This window comes from Wyeomyia smithii, chromosome 2, assembly GCF_029784165.1.
Source record: "Wyeomyia smithii strain HCP4-BCI-WySm-NY-G18 chromosome 2, ASM2978416v1, whole genome shotgun sequence".
Lineage (NCBI taxonomy): Eukaryota > Metazoa > Arthropoda > Insecta > Diptera > Culicidae > Wyeomyia > Wyeomyia smithii.
Genome location: NC_073695.1, coordinates 51,318,725 through 51,339,418, shown reverse-complemented (window position 1 = coordinate 51,339,418; position 20,694 = coordinate 51,318,725). Strand labels below are relative to the sequence as shown.

The following is a 20,694-nucleotide window of genomic DNA, read 5'->3' as shown; positions in this document are numbered from 1 at the left end:
TTTTGTCTGATTTTGTTGAACTCTGCTGCACTGGATCCACGACTAGCACAACTTCGCTTGCCATTGTTACCAGTTCTGTCATGAAATTGTTGAACGCTTCTAAGTCAGCTGTATGGTAACTACGTTTGAATGACGCCCACTGTAGCTTCAAATTCGGGGGGAGTCTATCCACCATTTCCTGCAACAGCATTGGGTTGCTGACGTGTTGCCTCTGGTTTGCCATTATCATGTGCTCTACCAAATTTCCCACCCCCATGCCAAACTTGATTTAAGTCTTCAGATCATCGCCTCTAGGGGAAGGAATTTCCCGCATTCGCTTTAAAAGTGAATTAATCACTACCTCAGGTCTTCCGTAGAGCCGTTCTAGAGAAGTAATTACCTGGGGAACAGACTCTGGAATTAACAGACGACTGCGAACACTTTCTAGAGCATGTCCTCGCAGGCAACGTTGCAGTCTCGCCAAATTTTCAGCATCGTTATATCCACACGCCTCGGTTGAGTTACGAAACGAGCTGAAGAAAAGCGGCCATTCCTGCGGGTCACCAGAGAAGACTGGCAACTCTCTTGGTATTACTTGACGAGCGGCTAATTGTTGGGCGGTAGGTCCAGTTACATGGTCTGCATGTATTCGATTGAAAACATTCTGCTGAGCAGGCACTCGTCCTGTGTTAAGATTTTCCTGCGCGTACAACTGTTCGGGTGGTGGTCTTGGCGCTTGCGACCCTAATGAATTCGATATCGGAAACTGTTGATATCCCGAAGGTGGAAAATTAACCGACGACGGTCCGGGCGCTACCGATCCCACTGCATTTGGCACCTGAAACAGCTGATAACCTGGTGGCTGTGAAAGCACCGACGGCGCTTGTGCATAACGTTGCTGTTTCTCAGACGATTGAGAGGCAACTGGCATATGCGATCCACGGCATTGATGTTGCAAAAATTGACGAAAATACTCTGATCTAGGAGCTGAGACACCACACTCAATCTGCTGATCGGCTGGGAGCGGTTGCTCACGTTCCGAAAAGTTCGCAACCATCGGTTGCTGTACTGAGAGATACTGTGTCGTGATTCGCTGTGGATTCAATATCGACGATGACCGTCCCGGTGGTGGTGGTTGTTGATTACGTTCAGGCGGGGGGACAAGGACAGAATGGAACGAAATCTGAGCTGTGTCATACAAAACATGTGTAGGATTGTGAGAAACAATAGCCTGTCTTAGTTTATTTTGAGTCTCCGATCTCATAGCATCACTTTTTCTACCCTGAGCTTCTATCTGACTATTAAATTCTTGCATTGCTAGTATAGGACGGTTGGTTGTGTTTGATTCAACTATAGTTTGTAAACCGACATTTATTTTGCCTAACTTAGATCTCACCTGGTCCGATGTACACTGACCTCTATTGCTTGTTGAACCCATGTCTTGTAGCGTTGCATTGACCACTCTCGCTATAGATGGTGATGGATCACGGACCTGCTCACCGTGTGGAAGTCTTGACGTCACGATATTGGTGTTGGTTGTTCCTTTGTCGTGCTCTTGTAGCTGATTTGTGCATTTGTTAGTCGGTGCTGTTTTCGGACCATTAACGTCGGCTGTCGCACCATGTCCAGTTGGAGTTTCCAGCGCTGGTTCGAGTAGACGATTAATGAAATCGTCCCCTGGAGTCGAAACGGCGGCTGGTCTAGTGGACGTTGTTCCCTGTTCTTCAGTCTGACTCGTGACGGTGAGCCAACGGTTAGTATTCTCCCGAACCACTCTGGAGCTAACTCTGCTCCTAATACTAGCGGCGCCCTCTTCTTCGCGTAATTGTGCCTCCAACACATCGAAACGTTGCTGCTCAAAGTCTAATTCTACTTTTCGTCGTAATTGCTGATACTTTTCAGCTTCCTCGAGCTCTTTTAGACGGCTTTGCCGTTGCAGATCCAGCTGCTGTAACTTTAGCGCCGTGCGGGCCGCTCTTGCGCTGCTGCGCGTTGTTGCATTGGAGTGTATGCTAGTCCGGCGGGACGAATTAGTAACTACTTCGTCGATCTCGACGCACCTCTTACAGGTGAAACTCCGATCCTCATCGGCAATCGAATCTCCTACTTCAGCACACGAATAATGCACGTACCCGTCGCATTTGTCGCACTGTACTAAGTCGTCAGCCCCGTCCGCCTGGTTGCATAGCATGCAATTCATAAGTAACAATCCAAAGACGATTTAGTTTTATTTATATTTTATAGAAGTTTTATCAAAACATTACTAAATCTATCGAGTTTTATCATAAATTTGATTAAGTACTTGTGGTTTTTATTTATCAACAGTTCCCAAGAGTAATTAAAGAACACTTGAAGAGTCCTCCATAAAACTCCTTCATCAATAAGTGTAATTAGCCTGAGGAGCGGTTTTGAAACGCACTCAATATCCCTTTCAAAATACCTATGGGAAACTTCCATAAAACTTCATTAGAATTTTACGATAGTTTTAAGGTACTTATCTTTAAGATGAATCTATCTTGAAAATGTGCCCATAAAATTTTCTTAAACCCATTTTGTCTCATGAAAGAGAAAACATTCGTGAAAGAAAAGTATCTAAAATAAACAAAAATTTTTAGCCCATTCAGATACCGCTCAGCTTCTGAGACGTGCAGACGTTCTTTCGATTGCGCTTATCACAAGTCAAGCATCTATTACAGAAATTTTTCCGATTGTACCGTGCCGCGTCGCGTGTTACGTGTTTCCGCGATGAGGTGAGAGAATACTGTTAAAATCGACTACTCGCAGTTTACCGTTAAACCCACTATTGAAAAACTTTACGGCTTCTGTCGTACCGTGCTCGAATTGAAAAGAGAAGATATCGAACGACTTCAGTGCCATAGAGGTGAGGCATGTGCATTTGTCAGGGTCAGCGACTTAACGCTCGCACAAAAAATTGTAGATGAGCACGACGGAAAACATGAAGTGGAATGTGAGGGGAAGAAAATTAGGCTTCGTATTACATTGGAAGATGGTAGTGTCGAAGTGAGAGTTCATGACCTTCCTGAAGACGTGTCAGAAGAAAGGGTTGTCCATTTCCTTAAAGGCTATGGTGAAGTGATCTCGATTGGCGAGTTATCATGGGGCGCGAGTGACGAATGTGAAGGGATACCGCCCGGTGTATGGTCTGCCCGTATGCTAGTTAAGCGAAATATCGACTCATGGAGTACAATCGACGGAGAACAAGCGTTCATTACGTACAAAGGTCAAACACCATCATGCCGACATTGCAAAGAACAAGCGCACACTGGCATATCATGTGTCCAGAACAAAAAGTTACTATTCCAGAAGACCTACGCAAACGTGACTAAGCAAACTGGACAGCCCGGCAGGTCAGTGACCGGTCATCAACCCAAAAAATCAGCTGGTGCGAAGCAACAAGATAAAAAACCTGTCGGTCAAAAACCTTTTGCTCCACCACCGTTATCATCTGATGCGTTTCCCGAACTACCAAAATCTTCGAGCCAGAGTGAATCCTCGGGCCCGAAAACACAAACGAGTACCCAACCTGGAGCAAATGCTATGTCCACACGCTCGCAGACGAAAGTGTCCAACGTGCAAACGTCTCTCCTAACACCATTTCAAGCTGTCGTGTGTTCGGATACCATCTTCAAAAAGCCGGAAAACGCGCTGCGATTGCAGAGCAAAATCAACAACGGGAACGAAACAGATGAGTCCTCCACTTCTACAAGTAGTAGACGAAGCCGAACAAAACCGATTGGTAAGAAGCCCCGTCGGGAAGACGATGACGATGGTATGGGGGCAGAATACATTCTTTAAATGGCTCTCACGTCGTACAACATCGCATCTATAAACATCGCTACAATTACGAACCCCACGAAGCAGAACGCGCTCCGAACCTTCATCAACAGCCATAGCCTCGACATCGTGTGCCTACAAGAAGTAGAGAACGAACAGCTCTCCTTGCCGGGTTACGTCGTTTTCTTCAATATTGACCACTCGAGAAGAGGAACAGCTATTGCGCTGAAACAACACATCCAAGCCACTCACATTGAGAGAAGCTTGGATAGCCGACTGCTTGCGCTGCGAGTGCAAGATACGACGATCTGCAATGTTTACGCTCCCTCCGGCTCTACACAACGTGCCTATCGAGAGAACTTTTTCAATGAGCTCCCATACTACCTGCGGCATCGCACCACAAATGTCATTTTTGGCTGGCGATTTCAACTGCGTCCTTCGAGCAGGTGATTCGAGTAGCCCAAACATGAGCCCCGCCCTCAAAGTAGTTGTCCAGCAACTGCAGCTACATGATATATGGGAAAAACTGTGTCCACGTGACCCCGGGTTTACGTACGTTTGTCGTAACGCACGCTCGCGCCTTGATCGGATTTACGTGAGCACCGGTCTACAGGATCATCTACGGACAGCACATGCTCACGTTTGCTCATTCACCGATCATAAAGCATTAACACTTCGACTATGTCTCCTGAATCTCGGTCAAGAACATGGTCGTGGTTTTTGGTCCCTCCGACCACACCTTCTGACCGACGAAAACGTTGCGGAATTTCAATACAAGTGGCAATATTGGACCCGGCAACGAAGAAACTATGGTTCTTGGATCGAATGGTGGCTCACGTTTGTCAAACCAAAAATAAAAAGCTTTTTTAAATGGAAATCGCGGACTGCATTTGATGAATTCCATAGAGAGCATCAACACCTATACGGTGCACTCCGACAAGCGTACGACGATTACTACCAGCATCCCGAATTACTATCTACCATCAATCGACTAAAAGGAGAAATGCTAGCTCTCCAACGAAGGTTTTCCTACACGTTTGTGCGGATCAATGAAACGCATGTGGCAGGAGAACCCTTATCTATATACCAGCTAGGGGAGAGGCGAAGGAAGAAAACCGTCATCACACAGGTGCAGACAGAGCAGGGCGAACTAATAAGAGAACCACGAGAGATCGAAACACAGATGGTGGACTACTTTTCGACTCTATATTCAGAAGAGGCAGGAGAAGAGAACGAAAATGACTGTTTGATGTCATCCACCGAGAACTGAACCTGCTGCTGAACGAAGCACTTAACGGGAATATACCACGATCATTTGTAGAAGGCATAATAGTACAGGTAAAAAAGAGAGGAGACGATCAAACAGCCAGGTCATACCGTCCGATCTCGCTGCTCAACAGCGATTACAAGCTCTTCTCCAGAATAATTAAAACTAGGCTGGAGCGAGTGATGGAAGAGCATCGGATCTTGAGTGACGGGCAGAAATGCTCGAACTCAGAACGTAACATATTTCAAGCCACTCTCACTCTGAAGGATCGTATTGCGAGCCTGCGACATCGCCGTCGCGCTGGGAAACTAATCAGTTTTGATCTCGATCACGCATTTGATCGGGTCCGACACTCATTCTTTTTCGAGACCATGCGCTCGCTGGGTTTCAATCGGGATCTCATCGCTTTACTCTCGCTCATCGCTAGCCGATCCACCTCTCGGCTGCTGATCAACGGACATCTCTCTCGTTCGTTCGAAATCCAGCGCTCGGTACGACAGGGAGACCCGTTGTCCATGCACCTCTTCGTCATCTACCTACATCCACTAGTGTGCAGACTGGAACGTGTGTGTGGAGATGATTTACTAGTGGCCTATGCAGACGACATAAGTGAGATCGTCACATCGATCAATCAGATCGACGAGATGAATGGGTTGTTTACTCGCTTTGAGAATGCTGCTGGTGCAAAATTGAATCTTTCCAAGACGGTTGCCATTAATGTGGGATTTTATGAAGGAAACCAAATTGACACCCACTGGCTGCAAACAGTCGACACAGTCAAAATTCTGGGTGTGGTATTTGCAAATTCTATACGGCTGATGACGACGTTGAACTGGGACACTGCAGTAAGGAAGTTCCAGCAACTAGTGTGGTTGCAGTCGCTGCGTATGCTGACGCTGCACCAGAAGGTCATTATACTCAACACATTCGGTACCTTCAGGATATGGTACCTTACATCCCTATTGCCTCCCTTATGTGTGCACATTGGAAAACTAACATCAACAATGGGTATGTTTTTATGGAGAGGCATGGTCGCACGCGTACCCATGACGCAACTGGCGCGTAGCAAAGAAAACGGTGGACTGAAACTGCAATTACCGGCGCTAAAATGTAAGTCGCTCGCATTAAACCGTCACTTACAAGAGATCGACTCCCTTCCTTTTTATAGATCCCTTCTTTTTCATGCAAATCCTCGCCCTACAATCTCGATTGATTTCCCTGATCTTAAAATAATCCTTTCAAACTTGTCCCAACTTCCCCATCAAATCCAACAGAACCCATCCACCGATCAAATCCATCAGTACTTTATCCAACAGACTGAGGTACCAAGAGTGGAACGCAATCATTCAGTAAACAACTGGCCCCGCACGTGGCGGAATATTTCAACAAGACAGCTAAACTCGGCGCAGCGATCACAACTCTACTTACTAGTGAATGAAAAGATAGAGCATCGCAAACTGCTTTTCACAATGCAACGTGTGGAAAATGAAAATTGTATATATTGTGACGACAACATAGCTGAAACACTCCATCACAAATTCTGCACATGTGCACGAGTCGGTCCAGCTTGGACGGTCCTTCGGCGGAGGATTAAAGAAATCATGGGAGGATGGAGACGGTTCGATTTCGATGATTTAGTAAGGCCTGCTTTACCAGGAATAAACGAAAGGCGGAGAATAGAAATCCTGAAAATTTTTATAAAATATATTTGTTTTGTTAATGCATGTAATGCCGCTAGAATAGACTTAGCAGAATTGAATTTTAACCTAGATTTAGACAATTGAAAATTTTGCATTAAAACTCAGACTAATAAACAAAAAAAAAACAAATTCAAGCAACTAACTCATACTAAATCAAGTCAACCTAAATCATACTAAATCAAGTCATTTAAGGGTATATTACTTTTGGTGTTAAAAACAGCAGAAACTCAATACTCACTAACGGTATCAATGGTAAAACAATGGTAACAAATATGCCAGAAGGAGTGGTAAAGGCAAAATTTCGGAATAAAAATTAAAACGAACACCGAAAAAAGGAAATTCCGGATAATCGAATCTTAAATTCCGAATAATCGAGTCCGACTTGTACCTGAGAATGACAGAGAAATGGTATTCATTCCCCTGCTTCATGCAATATGTTCCATTTCTTCATTTTGCTCATGTTTAAGGCCCTAATTATAAAATACGCCGGATGTTTATTCTAAACCATTTATTGTTTCTTGTTTAAAAATCGCTACAAGTATCACTTTTCCAACAGCAATGATCACAAAAATGGTGCTTGACTGCAAATAAACAGTTGTCAAACGGGAGATGAGTCTATCTCAGATAAAATTTATTTGTCTTGAAAAGTTCAAGCAAGTTTTATTCAAGCGCAAGTATTCTTCTCCGTGAATGCAACAAGTAAATGCCAACTTGTCGAGATACTAAAAAAATCTCATTAGTCTTGCTCAAGAAGTTTTAGGTAGAAGCCGTCTTATGAGGGATTAAAATAAAATCAACGACAAAAATGGCGAACAGGCTGTGATTAACTATATCAAAATAATAGCCATTTGTAATTAAACGGTAATAAAAGGCCGAGATTTTTAATGCTACTAATAATTCTGGCAGTTCAGTTGTGAATGGTGACCATGCTGAACACAAAGTTCAGTAAAATGTTTCATAGTCCACCATACCCGAACCTAACGAAAATTCAGATATATTTTTTAATTTCTAAATAAATTACTGATTTGCCAGTAATATCATGGCGCATTGAAAATTACAAACTTTTTTGCCACATAACTCGTATAAACTGAACTCGGCAATTGAAAATTCTCATATATGAACTCGAAAATACGCGAAGATTTACCTACCTATTTTATTTAACGACTACGATGACATTCATTTTGGAGAAGGAGTATAAATTGATCTATGTAAATAAAAAAAAATTCTGTTCATAGCGAAATAAGCTAGAAAGAAGAGTTGCGAACCTGATTCATAAAACTCTCGAAATTTGTTACAGTTTTTTCATGGTTGTAAGCAACTCCTGAATGTAATCATGAGTACATATCGATAAAAATATAGAGTTTTAAGCAAACTTTAGGAACTATTCTTGAGAACCTTCTCTAGCATGGGCCTCCTTGACCTTATGGGGATTTTACGGCTGTTTTGTAGCAGTTTGTGAGAATAATAAGATTTATGCCCTGTTTTAAAGAACAAGCAATCGAAACTTCTTCAAGTATATCGTAAAACTGATATTGTTTCTTGGGTTGCTCTCCAATTCTGGATTCATCTCACTCGACCACGTTGATGATCTAACCACAAAATCTTTGAAGATTTTTGTTGAGGAAGTTTTCGGTGTCGCGAAGCACAAAATCACCTCTCTGATAGCGTGCGTTTACTGCAGCTTCAAAGCTGAAAGTTTTTTATTTGTTTAATGCTGTTTATAATAACAAAATTTGCAACTCACATTTTGGTGTTTTTCGACTATGCGGAATGTGCAAATATTAATTGTAGGAAATCTCCTTCCAGCCTTTCCTGTCCACAAATTTCACACTTTTAACAAACTCTTCCTCTAACCAAATTTCTACTATCTTCCTTGCTTAAACTTCACTGATTAACTCCCTTCACTTCCTCCTCTATCAATCGATATTTTATCTATCATTTGACGCTGATCTATGTCCGTTCTGTTGGTAGTCTGTCATGCGTGACCGGGACTCACTGACAACCGGTGACGACTGCACAGTGGGTTCGGCAACAGTAACCTATGATCAGTATAAAAAAAAGACAGCTCTATCAGTTGAACTCTAATCGTGACGCCAGATACGCCCGTTTCGACATTTGCAACATCTTGGCACTATTGGACAACAATCAGATCATCGAAAGAAAGTCCGGTTCCAAATGGCCGACGACCCTGAGCGACAAGAAGCTCCAAAGCGTGCTGAAGAGGAAAACCGATGGAAAAGTGGCTACAGCTACAGCGCTGTGTGTGCTTGTTAGAGGTGCAACCAGCCAAACGATGAAAAAGTACCTGGAGAACATGGATTTACATGTCAGGAAGAGGTAGTACCATTTCGACTGGTTTCAGAGCTGCAGGCACTGACGCAGCGGCAGCGGCTGAATCAGATGGTCAAGGCAATTTTCCCAGCGAATCGCGACGTGGCGGTGGTGATGGACGACGAGACCTATCTCATTCTGAATGGCAACGACTGGTAGGGCACTTCGTATTTTACTTCCCTTGCGACAGATGGAAGCACAGAAGTTCATTTCACATACCAATTTTCCCAAAAAGATGCTGCTGTGGCTGACAATCGGCGAAAAAGAGATGTCAAAGTCGCTCTTCTTTCGCTCCGGACTGGTCGTCAACGGGAAAATTTATAGTACAAAAAGACTGCCGGAAGTTGCGTCGTTCATCAAGAAATACTATATGGGCGAAGACGCGGTGTTCTGGCCGTATCAGGTGTCGGCCCAACGATCGTTGGAGAAGATGAAGTGGCTGAATATCGATGTGATAACCAAATCAACGAACCCGCCCAACGTTCCCCAGCTGCATCTCATCGAGAATTTCTGGGCAAACTTAAAGCGTAAGATCTGTTCCACTATTTTATATTTTCGTGGGGCCCTTTTGCTTAAACATTTGAATGAAAGATTATTGCAAATTGTGCAATGACTTCACCCCTCGCTGGAAGGTGAAGAGCATTCTCTGATATTCGTTCGGTGGTGGTGGTTGCATGTTTGTGGCTTAGGGTTAGGCATTCGTCCCCTTGCCCGCTCTCAAATCCTGGCCACTACAGGGAATTTTAGCTTCAACAGCTCGTCACAAGACCGATATGGAACCTTCCAATACTCCTGTCGTTATTGTAACACACTGATCCTCCTAGTTCTCCACACTGGAAGTAGCTTGTAGAATTTCGTACGGCGATACTGCCACGTGGTTACTTTTAAGCACGTGCGGTATGGAGTCCCAGCTTACGTTATGGAACACGTTCCCCACAATTAGCTTTACAATTACACCATAGCGTATACCCTCCGTTTTGCTGAAGTGTTATCTCCGCCGTCTTAGTGATGGAGAGAGTAGCATCCAACATGGCCCTTCCCTTCCGGAATCCGAACTGGCTACTTGCCAGACCATTTGAACCTTCCGTGTACGTCACCAGTCTGTTGAGGATAATCCTCTCAAGTACCATACCCGTAAACGCCTGGAAGTCTACTGATCTTAGGCAACAAGACCAGTCTCTTCCACTTCAATCGCTCCGGTTAGTAATCTAGGAGCATCTGCACGACTACCCGGAACAGCCCGAGGATGACTTTTATAGCAGTCCTGAAGGTCGGATTCGGCATTCCATCCGGTCCTGATTCCTTGTTGCGCACTTTAATGCAGTTGGTGATCACGGTGAGTTCCTTATTGGTACCGCCTCCTTGGCCTTCGCACGACTGCTATCGCTTACAGGTTGGATGCCCGGCAAACAATCTTCACGAACATTCGTCCGTATTTATTCTAGAAGTTCATCGTTGATCGTGGACATCCAAGAACCCCCCTCACTTTCCACCTGAACAACAGTTCTCATTTCAAGAAGTATGCTTGAGCCTTAGATATTGGCCAACCAAACCGTATACGCCCATTAATTCCTTTTAATATTTATCAACTCATCTAAGACGGTTAATTTTGTTTATTTTGCTTGAAACAACATAGTTTCACCATAAATTTATCAAAGCAAAGAAGTAATCAAAGTCACTTCGGAATTGAAATTGATGTCAAATTTTTCAAAAGACAATTTACTCGCATATTCCTAAAATATTCAAAGTTACACCGTTTTAAGGTACGATAAACAGTAAAGGTACATGTAACGAAACAATGAAAATTGCGAGTAGTCCATAAAATACACATTTGTTCTTTGTGTATTTTGCATATGTAAATAATTTTTATTTTATTGTTACTTTTCCTCTTATTTTGAAAACTTTAAATGCCGTAAAGTAAATTTACTTGAACAAAACAAGCAAGAAACTTTTTTTATGAGAATACACCTTTTGTTGAGAGATGAAGTTCCGCTTTATTGCTAAACTAAATTTACAATTATCTTAGATTTCGAAACGCGCAGCATATATAAGCAGGTTGGGGCAAAGTGATCGATTTCCCAGAACCAAGTTTTTTGGTTCCATTTGGGGTCCCAAACAATCCTATACTTAACAAAGCCGATTGGTTTTGTTTCGCTTGGCGCATTGCATTTCAAATTTGTATAAAAAACGGAATGGGAAAACTTTTTTGCATTTTTCTATCTAGAGAGCTCAATAATGCCGTAATAATATACTACTTTACGTTAAAGTATAGTAGTTCAGATGCTTAACAACTTTGCCGAAGACGCTGACGATCTAGGATGTCCCTAGAGATTGTTAAGCCTGTTCAAAGTTGAGAATGTCGAATTGAATGCAGAAAATCAGTTTTTCTGCCAACACTTCCAGTGTACCGGCGTCAGTAGGAATTCCTTCAGAAGTAATCTGTCGATTCAACTCTATACATTCAGCAAATTCTATAGGCAAAGGTAGGATCGACGCCGGTACGCTGGTAGTGTTGATTTTTAGCATTTAATTCGACATACCTACTCAACTTTAAAAGTTCTAGAATTTTTTAGGAACATGCACTCTTAGCTCTTTAGTATCTCCGACAAAGTTGTTAGGGATCAAAAAAAATTGTTTTAAGTCATGAATGTATGGTTTAGTCACAGCTCTCTAGATAGGAAGTGCAAAAAAGTGAGTTTCCCGGAAAAAAATTCATATAAATTTGAAATGCATTGCGCCAAGTGGAGACAAAACCAATCGACTTCCAATAAATTCAGGATTGTTTGGGGTCCCGAATGGAACAAAAAACCTTGCTTCTGGCTATGTGCTAACAAGTTTCACTTACAACCATATAACGACGCCCCACTTTAGTGTTCACGCTTGAAACCCTTCAAATTGATTGATTTTTCAAGGAATATCGCAACTTGTCATGATTTGATGAGATTCAGCCATCTTTTATCCAGTTATTTCAAAAGCTGTATCTGTTAGAGTAATGATGTATGAATATAATAGATACAATTTCTGGCCAGATCCAAGGTGAATGATCTTATACGCAGAAAAAAAATCTACGTATGTTTGGCGTTTTCATGGCGATTTTCAATTTTCTTGAAAATAATACCAGCAGGTTTTTAATTTTTACTTGAACCAAAAAAAAACTCAAAAAATCGTTGTCTGAGTTTGTACCAAAATGACTGTTTACCAGCGCAATCATCGCATACCGAGTATGACGGAAATAAAAACACCGAACAATGAACAAATCAGATCGATTATCAGTAATATATCTCATAAAATTTCTAAATGAATCGAATTGGTATCATTCTAATCATACAATCATTCAGCAATGAACACAAACTAGAAAATTGAATTCCCAACTCCTGCCGATGGCATGTGTTATCGTTTCCCCCCATTCGCCAAAGTCGTGTTTATATTCAAACAAACCATTATCTCACAGCCGAAGCAAAGGCTAACCAAACAACTAATGCGAAGGTGGGTATTCAAAAATTAACATCATCGTATCCGTGCACTACAGCAATATTATCTTCTCACTGCAATTGTGTTCGCAAAACACCGATAACTATACCGCCGGTTTCAGACTATCTTCATTCAAACATCCCCCAATCATGCGATATCTACGCCGCAGACCTTGGAGGTGTCTGTTGGTTTGCACCCGCTTTATTTTGAATATCTACACGGTGTTTTTTTTTTGCTCTCCCTCGTTTATTATTGTGAGCAGTCAGTTCCAATCGGAACATGATGTCATCTACCGCAAGTCACTCGTGACACAGTCCAACCTGTTTCCTTATATGCTCACTTATGCGCCAGTTCGTCACTTCTAGCAGTTATTCGATTGGAAAACGAATGGATTCTAGTAACATACTACTATTACTAGCAAGAAACGAATTTCTCGTTGATCACGAATATATAATTGACTAATTAGCTGCCTCATCGTAGATCACGCCTGCCGCGACGAAAACACCTGCAGGCCTTAACCTACACGAAGCGGTAACTGTATTTGGTATAGCGTCAAAGCTAACTACAGCGGTACACTCATATAAAATTTTCCACACTCGTTCTGGAGCAGAGCAAATTCATGACTTTGATACGCACCAGTTGAAAAAAAATACTTTCGACGATCCAATTTCGCTCGAAACGGCAACGCTATTAGCAGATCTACACTCGATGAAAATCACACCTCGCATCCACCTTTTACAGCAGAGAACACTCACTGTGATAACAAACACCGAACCGCGGAACGGTTCTCTCGAGCTGCTACGGGATATGTACAGAGGTAAAGCTGGCAAATAAGGCGCGATCCGATCGCGATCAAAGCTCGCAGCTGACTGGCTGGAGCTTGCTCCGCTGGAACTAACGTACTTCGATACACGGTGGGAAGTTCGTTCTGATCACTTGACGCAGTAAATACGTGTGTCCCGAGGTGCGGGAGTCAGCAAACGGTCGCCTTCTAAACGTCAGTATGATGTAATCTTCGTTTTTTGGCTGCGCCCTTTTCATTTGCAGTGTATTGAGAACATGTCACCAGTTCGTATTTGAAATTGTTCTTTTTAATCCTTGATATCAAATTTCAGACTAAATAATTATCTTATTTTTATTCATGAAATATTATCTACATTTACTACATTACACTGCTCAGCTCTGCATGTGTTTGCATTACTCATTTGAATCTCTTTTTCACACACCTCGTGACACTCTCTGGCCAAACTCAATCTCGTATGCAAACAAAAGGAGGATGACATTGGGGCTTGGGGACAGAACTGTTTGGAGCATAGATAAAGGTACCGGGAGCAATTTTCTCTGCCTGTTGATTGAGGATGGATGTTATTAATAGTACCTGCCTTCCTACAGCTGTATACAATAGTGATGTGACGTCGTAGTCGGTGTTTTTAAATTACGATATATTATCAGCCTCCCAACGTCGCACAGTGGGACAGTTTCAAAATTGTGTTTTCTTGCTGCAGTAAAATATTTCAAAGTCTTATAGTTTAATTTTGCAATCTTTCTTCTTTTGTACTTTCTTTATAAACTATTCCGTACTTTTGTAAAAAACCAAAAAATGAAAATCACAGAAATTTTTCGCAAAAGCATATGTTTCTGTTTTGTTACTCCGTCCCAGTGTGCGCCACTGTACTGCTGTTCGCCGTCACGGGCGTTTCGGCACTTAGCGCCCGATACACAGTAGCATCATCAAGTCGGCTATCGAATGAAATCGAGCTGCTAGAGATGAAAGGTTCGACGGATCTAGTGGCACGTGAGCGTGTTTCTGTGCAAAGAGAGAAAGAGATAAAAGTTGCATGGAAAAACAAAAGAAATTACCTACGGGAGTAAAAATTGCGCGTATGGGGCATCCTCTTTAATGCACTTTTTGCATTCCGATCTTGATCGTGTGAGAAAAATTAAGTTCAGCCACGCGCTGGGCGATTAATACGAGCGCAATGAAGCTAGCAGCTATTATTTTTCTTTGAAGAAAGTTCACATCTACCAGACGACAATACGTTTTGTTTTGGATCGGTAAGTTGAAAATTACGTGCACGCGGAATGAATACTAAACAGCATTAAGCAATTGGTTTCGTGGAGTTATGCATTTTGGAATATTACACAACAAAATTGTGAATATTGCACTATTTTTCTGTGTCGGTGAAAATTAAACTGGATTATTTTTTACTTTAAAAAGATAGCACCTATTGTTAAGCTAAAAAAAACTCCCCGTGTTTTTTGCTTACTGAAATCCGCAACTTATTTCAGAGCGATGTCAAAACATTGTGTTTTGGGCAGAGGGGATTCACTGCTGTCAAATTTCATATATGTGTGCGTTATCGTAGATCAACTTTGGTCCATGACGTTTGTTGGTCCATGACGTTGTAACTAGGAACAATAATGGGGGGAAAAATCACTGCATAACACATTCGTGAAAGTTTTCCGCGGTTTCTCGAGTTTTGATAAAAAACGTTTTAATTCTATAATATTTCACATCGATCAGTTTCGTGACCAAACAGAACCAAAACCAAAACAAACGCCATATTGCCGAATATGTTGGTTACGCGATGCTTGACCGATAGATCCCCCCTGGTTTTGGGCATTTACTATCAAATTGGTAGACTCATGCCTCCCAGCGGTACGAGGTTCAATCCCCGATCAGTCGAAACTATCAGGATTATAACAAATCTTGATATTTTGTTACGAACTTTTTATATCCACGGATGTTCAAAACTTGGTCTCGTTAATTGTTGAAATATCAAAATTCCTATCAAAATTACTTACTGATCATTACAAATTATAGCAAGTTTTGTAAGGTTTTTGGCAGAAAAAGATCAGGACTAGTTGGAATGTACAATATTTTGTTAATTGAATAACAAATTTTGTTATAAATATGCTTCAAAAACACACTTTTGAACATTCAAGTGTGCAAACAGAATTTGATATAGGCTAGCGCTACGATCCTACTGACACTAACAGTCTCTCCCGAGACGAGACTCGAAACTACGACGACTGGCTTGTTAGGCCAGCATCGTACCTCGAAACCATCTGGGAGGCTTTGTTATTTCTATCAAGTTCAGATATATTTGTGTTACCCGTTTGTTATAATCGTTTGATCAGGTCCTTACCTAACAAACCAGTCGTCATAGGTTCGAGTGTTGACTCGGGAGAAGACTGTTAGTGTAAAGGATCGCAATAGTCCTGTACACTAGAACAGTTAGCCGCGAAATCTGTGTACATAATAAACAGAAGGTCGAATTCCGATTCGAAATGTAGCACCAGGAATTTGCTTGACTTGGCAGACTCAGGATGGAGGTGAATCAAATCCCGGTACCTACACATTATGAAAAAAGTAGACTGATGACTGGAGTGAACAACGAGTATGCTTACACTCAATCGCAGCAAGCGTGCTAGAAACAGAAATTACAAACAAACAACGGCAACGACAACAACAGCAAAATAAATTTCGTCGATTCCTCAACAACAACAAATAATATATTAGCCAACGGGTATCCGACGATGGCGATCTATTTCCAGAAAAGTTGCTACTGGCATTTGTAAAAAGTTAAATTGCTGAACCATCAGGAAGTTCATCTATTAATCGATCTATGACTTTCATCAGTGGGAAAACGCTAGATCCTAATAGGTTTACAGTTACTAATAGGTATAGAGAACTGGTTGTTGGGTGGTTTCCAAATATTTAGAACAGCTTATTTTGAAATGTTTTCTGTATCAGTGCTGTTAACTTTGTCTTTTTTTTAACACCAACTTGCGTGGTTTTTTTAACACCAACTTGCGTGGTTAGGTTAAAAAATCACGAAGTTGTTGAAATTGGCTTAACCGAATGTGTGCATTGTTTTCAAACGTTCCGAGTAGTTGCATTCTTTTGGTCAGCAGGATCATAGCAAGCATCTTAATGAAACGTAAGCTGTAATTGAAGATGTTTAGGGCAAACCCAGGGCTGTCGGATTATGATATAACCCAAAAAAAATTAATACCATCACAAAGCACTGTTAGAAAGATTTGTCTGTAAGAAGGGTATCGATCCTTCTGGTAAGCTACTGGTCGGGGTGATGTCTCTAGCAAGTTCGGATTCGTTTTCACCGATAAATTCGTAAGAAAACTTACGATCTTGTAAGGTATTTTCAGCAGCTGTGACTGTGGATTTCAATATGAGCAAGCAGGAAACCCTGGCAATTCAAGATTCTAATGGGTAATAGTAAAGTTATGAGCTTATATGGCAAGCTGCCTCTGTAGCAAAAATGTACTACAGTGGTGGATATATTCAAAGTTTTTTTCATTTTTACATTCAGAGGATACCAATCCACTCAACTGAACCCAATCGAGAAATAAGGGGCATTTTTTATCTATTAGCTCATTCATATGACATGGCACGATAAACTTAGTTGAAAGGTAGCATATATAAAAAATAAGGAGAATTACTGCTGTGGTTTTTTAGAGCGTATTAACATTTTTTTACGGAGTGGTGAGACAATCTCTGCCCCTTCTTCCTTGAAAAGTGTGGCATACGAGTCCATGCCTTTCTTCTCGCTGGTTTTCGGATCATTCTACTTCAGTGCCCTTCTATAATGCAAAAACCACATATTACTTTATGGCTGTTATATGAAAGACAGCTCAGAAAAGGTTCCGAAAAATTATCCATGTTTCAATTCCAAATAGCTGGGAATCGGTCGATGTACAGGGTATTCAAGAAGTTCGAATACACTTTGATTTTTTTTTTCTTTTCTTTCCTTTTCTGAGTAAATTTTGATGTTTATCGAGAACCTTTACGTCATATTAGCTGGGAGCTCTCACACTTTGTGTTGTATAACGAACTTGAAACGTTTCTCAAAACAAATCACACGCGGCACGCATTTAGTTTATCGGCTTGGAAATGAGCCCTTATAAATTGGTCTATAGTGCTCGTTTATGTTCTCTTGGCCGGCAGTCTAGGGGATTCAGGTCCAGGGAGCTAAGAGGCCACAAGGTCTTATCAAGACAATCATTCAAGTTCTCCCGACACCACGCTTGACCATTCGCCGTGTGCACCAGTGCGCCGTTCTGTTGAAAGATATAATGATCCTTCCTAATCAACTTCTCCAAAACTTCGGTCTTATAAAACACGGCGTTGATTTTCATGTTTTTCTTGATGAACTCCTTCCCACGCCAGGATACGTCCCCCCAAGCCATCATCGACGCGGTGCTCTCATTTTTCGACGAACCCGCCCCCTCACCATGGTATGGCAAGTCAACACCGTGCGCGTCGGTTAGTTATTGTATTAGGCCAAAACTGACACCACTACCAATACACATGAAGCGCACCTACACAACGATGAAAAGTTGTATTCGAACTTATTGAAGACTCTACGGCATTCGCAAGATGCGCACGCCACTATTTGCACCACCAAAGAAGTGTTTCCATTTATCGTATCAAGTAGATACGACTTTTCCAATTTCCTTTATTTGGTTGCGAATCGCATTCGATTCTACTTGAATAAGTTGATCGTGCATTAGCACTTTAATTGCCCTCTAGAAGAGTGTAATAGTTCTGCTCATTATAAATTGCATTTTTGAGACTGTTGTGTTCAATGAATTATTCAGCTATTTCTGGACCCCCGTGATAGGTTATAAGGACGCAATGTCGCACGTGGTGCATCTGTTTCACTTTACAAAGACTAAAACCCAGTAAAACTGAGGAGTTTTTCTACCTTTCGAATTGTAGGATATTTTTGGAATACCGTCATCCACTTTAATCATTAACACGTGATGACAAAAAATTACTGCAAATAAAAGCGCAACGTACGGCAATCCAGACTTGTCGTTCCTCCTTAGAGAATCACTAGCGTGTGAGAGAATATCTTTCACTGCGAAAACAACTACTCGCACACTGAAGGCAAAGTGAAGATTGCAGCGAGTCGGTTGCATCTGGATCTGAAAACACCGCGATGGAATCTGAAATACCATTCTTGAGAGATAACAGCTTTCTCACACGAAAGAATATTACGCACAATAACTACACAACAGAGCTCACGTCAGTTCTCACTAGAGTGATTCACCACTCTTGTTTCACTCAGCTGTGGTGTAAGCGCGTCAGAAATACAGCACAAAACAGAAATAAGAAGTGTGGTGCAGAAAATTGCTACACGCAGCGCTCATGCTGGGCAATTAGGGAGCAGTGAATATTAACTCAGCTCATTCCATAACAAGCCTGCGGCAATTTCTATGAAAAAAAGGTTGTGCGAATATGTATTGTTCTTGCGCTCGAAAAGCACTAGTGCCTGTTTTAACTGGAAGACAAGTATGAACTAATATTGGGCAATTGTCAAACAGAAATTGAAAAAGAAAGTTAAAGTTACTTGGAATGCGACCGAATGCCCGAATTATGAATCGCATCGAATGGTAGGTGTCTGATCTATGAAAAATGTCAGCAGATAAATCTATTTTGTATTGTAGGAGGATCGGGGCAAAATCGACATTTTGCTGACATTTTACGTAGATCAGCCACCTACCATTCGATTTCTGAGACTTTTTTACTCAAAAGAAGATATAATTTGACTACCACTTTAAAATATTAGCGAATCATCATTAATGCTCAGAAATAATCGATATTATTTTGCTTTGTGAAATATACTAAAACTATGCCAAAACCGGTTTCGTAGAATCACCGTTTTGAGCTCAGTTTTTGTCCGATTTGAGATGTGTTTTATTTTGACGTGGGACTACGTCTTTGTTTACTATACTGGGATGCATTCTGTAAAATTGGAAATGAAACTGGCAAATGTTGCGTCAGATTTCAATCGTTAATAACAGCAGAACCACATGATGGATAGCAATAACCAATATGTTGTTGGATAGATAAAAAGTGTAACAATTTTATAAAACGCTAGTTATCATTATTACTTCACTGCTCAACGGTGAAAATTGATTAAAAGTTACAGGGAAACTTACGCGAACAATGAACCAATTACATGCGAGCATCACTAGCACAGACGACGTGAATGGACACCATCCGTTCCCCGTGATATTCTCTGTATCAATAGCGGTATAAAAATTAACAGAATCTCCCCGTCCTAATAGGTCAATCTATTTTTGCTTCCATGAGCTTAGACTAAAATGATGTCTCGAAGGTAAAAGTTTTCCGAAAAGTTTAAAACAATCTCAATTCTTGAACAATTTCTAAACCTGCTTTCAAAACCTCATAAAAACTGATGTCTTGAAAGAAAACATGCCGGTAATAGCAACAGTACCAGTGGAGTAAAGAACCGCAGGTCTCTCGTCGTCTATGATTGCAGAGGTACTCTTCTATTCGTACATTTCAGCGGTACACTCCTATTCGTACTGCAGTGGTACTATTCATATTGCAGTGGTACACTTTTGTTCGTACATTTCTATTCGTGTGCAATCGAGGAAAAACTGCAATGCTGCTGTTGATGGTGATTGAAAGTTTATCTCATAAATATGATTACCATAAACTATTCAACGAGAATTGTAAATTTTGCAACGGATATTTATTCAATTTTATCTTCGATATTCACTAAATAATCGTGACCGGATAGTATCGAAAGAGTAAATTCCACATATAAACATTTATAGAATAGTAAGAGCCTGCGAATGCTTGTGAATTTTTGGTTTATTTACTAAGATTCATTAAAATCTCCTTTTACATGTATATTAGCAGTCTTCGTAATGCAGCGAATGTAGTTGTAGGTAAATGAAAAAAAATTGTCAAGCAAAAAACAAAAATGGAATTGTTGATTGTTATGGTTTTTTGCTGGAACTTAATAATTTTGTTAGACATACCTTCTATGTTTGCCAATTAATGAACCTTTGAACCTATTATAGATTTGATTTAATCAAAATTAAATAAGACAAAACCATTTATTTAAATAACGTAAGTATTATTGGTTTTTTCGAGGATATAGAGTTAATTCTGACTTTGACGCATTACGAGAAATTCTTGGTGCTTTTTCAACAAGAATGATATGCTTGTGCCTTGTCAAACACATGTTGTTTGCACAAAAAAATACTGCAGGGTAATACTAATATCGCCAGATATATACGATATTCTTTCGAGTGCTGTTGAATATATTTCAAAAAATTGATTTCCAGGGGAGGCTGAAAATAAAAATA

The 20,694-nt window shown here is 41.1% G+C and overlaps 1 protein-coding gene across 4 annotated transcripts in view; it reads right to left on the bottom strand.

Annotated features, from left to right (window-relative positions):
- LOC129726201 (uncharacterized) overlaps positions 1 to 13,424 on the bottom strand; it is a 31,296-nt gene extending 17,872 nt beyond the window's left edge. For 2 of the 4 annotated variants that reach the window (XM_055682937.1, XM_055682941.1), the window contains exon 1: positions 13,180 to 13,424. The gene's annotated coding sequence lies outside the window, so the exon portion shown is untranslated. Of the gene's footprint in view, positions 1 to 1,395; positions 2,110 to 13,179 lie in introns of those variants that run through there. The other 2 variants (XM_055682938.1, XM_055682940.1) reach the window with 2 other exon arrangements.
- Positions 13,425 to 20,694: the final 7,270 nt, after the last annotated feature.